A 3,679-nucleotide genomic window follows, 5' to 3' on the forward strand; every position below is an offset into this window, starting at 1 on the left:
AAAGGCCAGTAAACAGCGTCATAAGGCAAAAATGGCGCGTGAATGGGAAAAAGGATCACATAATTTCACATCGATCTCCATGGTAGCGCGATCGAAATTTTTTGTGTGGCGCGTATAACCTATTGCTCATGCGCGTTAAAAACTTAGAATAAGAGTGCATTCAGTTGCGCACATAATTCCTATTGACGCTTGTACTGTCACTATACGTGCGATAGTCGCCTCCTTGTTTGCATGCATTTACATTGTAGTTACCAAAAAAAAAGTGTTAGCTCTGCTGTGTCTTTCCTTGGTGCAACTGCTTGTGGTGCAGCAAGACGTTTTGCTTCTAATGATGTCTGGGCAATCCAAGCGTTCGTGTCGTGTAGCTAGCTGTAAATGTATCAGTTGCAAAAAAATTGTACATGCCAGAGAAGCAAATGCAATCAATATAGACTGTATTTTATAAATCCTTCAGTTCAACTGCTTCAGCAGAAAGTAGATATGCATGAAAATCAGATGATTGTGCTGATGCTTAGCAAGAACAAGGTAACATAACATTACTGATTCAATATTTTCTTTTACTGAAGGACTAGTTGCTGGTGTCCTGCTGGAGCTGAGAAGAGATCTGCTGCCTGCCATGAGACCATGTCTCTCAAGTTACCACAATATTGTTGCCTTCAAAGTAAGTGGATTTGTTTCTCTCAGCATTTTACTACCAACCTGCATCATGGCAATCCACTTAGCTGTGTAGGTGATCACTGTTAGTGACATTAGAGTGCTGGTGGACAAGCACCCTTTGAATGTTACAACACACAGCTGTGGCAATATGTGAAGCTGTTAATATACAGTGTCCCAACTATGATGCATAAATATTTTTTAAAATAAAGATGCCACGTAGCTGGACAAAACCAAGTTATTACGTTTGCCATTGCTTGGAGATACTGAGAATATTCTTTGCATTCTGCCTAATTAGATCATTAGTCTTAATTAATCAACCTCTCAATTACTCTAATCAGATGAAAAGTGTAAATGAGGAAATTGTAGAACACCATGAACAACTCCTGATACAGCATCCTGTTGTGCAAAAAGTGCTACATATAAGTGTTCTTCCGAGCGGGAAAGAAGCTCGCGAATACACATAAAATTGCCACATGAATGGCCGCTCGAGGCTCTTTGCGTGTATTCGTGGCTTTCTTTCACGCTCAGAAAAACTTTCATGTAGCACATATTTCATGTAATTATAATATGTGAGAAGTTGATTAAATAATTTACACTTAATTACGCAATTAGGCAGAATGCAAAAAAAGTGAGTATCTCCAGGTGATGGCAAGCTTTACCTTGGTTGTGTCCAGATACGTAGCATTTGCATATTTTCAAACCTTTGTGTGTTGGGACGCCCCGCCCCGTATAAGCCAGATTTGTTTCTCCAAGTTAATATACTGATGACATTCGATTGTGGTCTAGCAGGCAAAAATGCTAAACAGGAACAAATTTTAATTTGCTCTTGGTAGGTTGTTCAAGCAAATCAGCCAAGTTGTTACACATGAAATGCGGCATTTGTAGGTGTGTTCTGCAACACTGCAGCCCTGCAGCCCCAAATAACAAAATTTTGAGTAAAGTGCTACTACTATAATTTCTCTAAAGCATGCACCAAGGTTCAGCATTCCAGCAGGCTGGCATCAAGAGAGATCTATTTATATGAATTTCATATGTGAAAATGAGGTGTTATTGTTTGGATGACTGTATAAACTTATGCTTTAATTCCAGTCTTGCATGAGGCAGACTTTGACGGGAAAATTGATTTCTTTTGGGCAATGTGGTACAAATGCATAGGGTAATGCTTGTATGCATACACATTACATCCCTATTGCTTAGCCAAGGGGTGCCCCTGCGTGTTAAAATTTACAGGGCTCAGATTGAAGAATGTCAACTTTTGTAAAATCAACTACACCTTTTAGATTATGAGATTACAATTATTGCATACCGTCATAGTGTGGTATATGGGCTGAATGTTTTTCACTTTGTCTATAAAACCCTGCACACTGCGGTATCATGAAAATTTATTCTATGTAAAACAAGCCATGCTGCTTGCCGATTTAAGCAAATATAAGGCAACTTTTCTAGGAATGTTTCTGGCCTTGTAATGTACTTCATGTTATATTCTTTAAGACTATAAAGCAGATTGTTCTTCTGTACATTTTCTGGAAACTTAAACTGCGGCGATCTAAACCACTTGGCAACAATGCTGTGATCACTACCGCGTGTGCAGCTTTGCCTTGTTCAATTGTGTCACGGGCACTTCTGAAGCGCTGCCTATTTAGTAAATAATCTTGGTGGCATGGAAGCGCCATCTGCTTCTATGCATTGCTTTGTTTTCTTGTGGCATCACGTCACATTATAATCGTAATATTTTTTTTTCGTTTTCTGAGAGTCTCATATTGCCCCCTCTCATCATGCTGTCATTGTGGTTGCATTATTTATGTGCAAATATTTATGTATAGATGACCACTGCTCCAAGTTCCATTTTATCGCAAAGTAAGCTACGAATACCCAAGGAATTATGTATAGCAAAATACCAAAGTCAAATTGCCGAACACAACCAAGGAGACTCAGTGCACAGTCTCTCACCAGATTGCATTGGTCATGCAAAGGTGCACAGCATACCTCTTTATTACTTGCTGAACAAGCTGTGAGAAAACTGAATATTTATGTAGCCTCAATTAAGTGCTATCAGCCATTACTTCTGCCCTCGGCAATTGTGGACTATTATCACGGCTTTTCTTTTTCTAACTCATTTTGCTTATTATAGAGGGATTACTGCCTGTGTTCATAGGAAATAAATCACATGGGCAATCAAACGCCAAGAATGTATAAACTTGGAACATTGATTGTGCAGTTTGATGGTTCAGAATAAGTAGAAATACAGCATAAAAACTTGACTTTTACTTGAAACAACAATAGAGCATACAGTAACCATACGTGCCTGCTGTAGCCCCTGTGCCAAGTAAATTTCAATTCTCCTTTTTGCATCCTATCAGAGCGGTGGTAACATGTTTCACATTTCTGTCAGCCAACTAACCTGTCTTGTAACAGTAAAAATGTGCCAACTGTGTTTTTTAACAACATGCTAGAATATGCAGGCAGTTCGCTTAGAAAACTAAAGCCATAGAATCAATACAGTGATGCGACTTTCGGTTTGCATGTCACAGGTTGATAAAAGTAAGGTGGGAGCTGTTTCCAATGTTCCGACTAGATAGCAAAGCTAGCATAAAAGGTTGCACACCACTGAGCTCTACTATGGGGGGCTGGATAGCGCATTGAGCGCCTTCGACTGAAGCCAACCTTGTCCCAGAAGTTGGTACTTCACGACTTTGCTGTGGCATTTCACCTGCACAGGAGTGCGGCATTTCTGCTATAATGCTTGCCCTTTGTGCCGCAAGCTACCGAAGCAATCCAGAGAAGTATTTCGAGAAGACGTCCAGAATTTTCCATCACAGCACTGACAGCATCGCTAACATGAGTGGCACGTGCTGAAAACACTTGTCAATCAGAAAATGCTTTCTGTAAGAAAATCTTATCACGTACGGGTTCAGAACATCGTAACAGCTCTCATCAGACATGTGGAGACATCGCCTAGATGTGGAAAACCACGATGAAAAATTTTTATGGCAGCAATATTGTGCAACGGCACACACTAGTA

The sequence above is a fragment of the Dermacentor silvarum genome, chromosome 4, assembly GCF_013339745.2.
Source record: "Dermacentor silvarum isolate Dsil-2018 chromosome 4, BIME_Dsil_1.4, whole genome shotgun sequence".
In the NCBI taxonomy this organism is placed as follows: Eukaryota; Metazoa; Arthropoda; class Arachnida; order Ixodida; family Ixodidae; genus Dermacentor; species Dermacentor silvarum.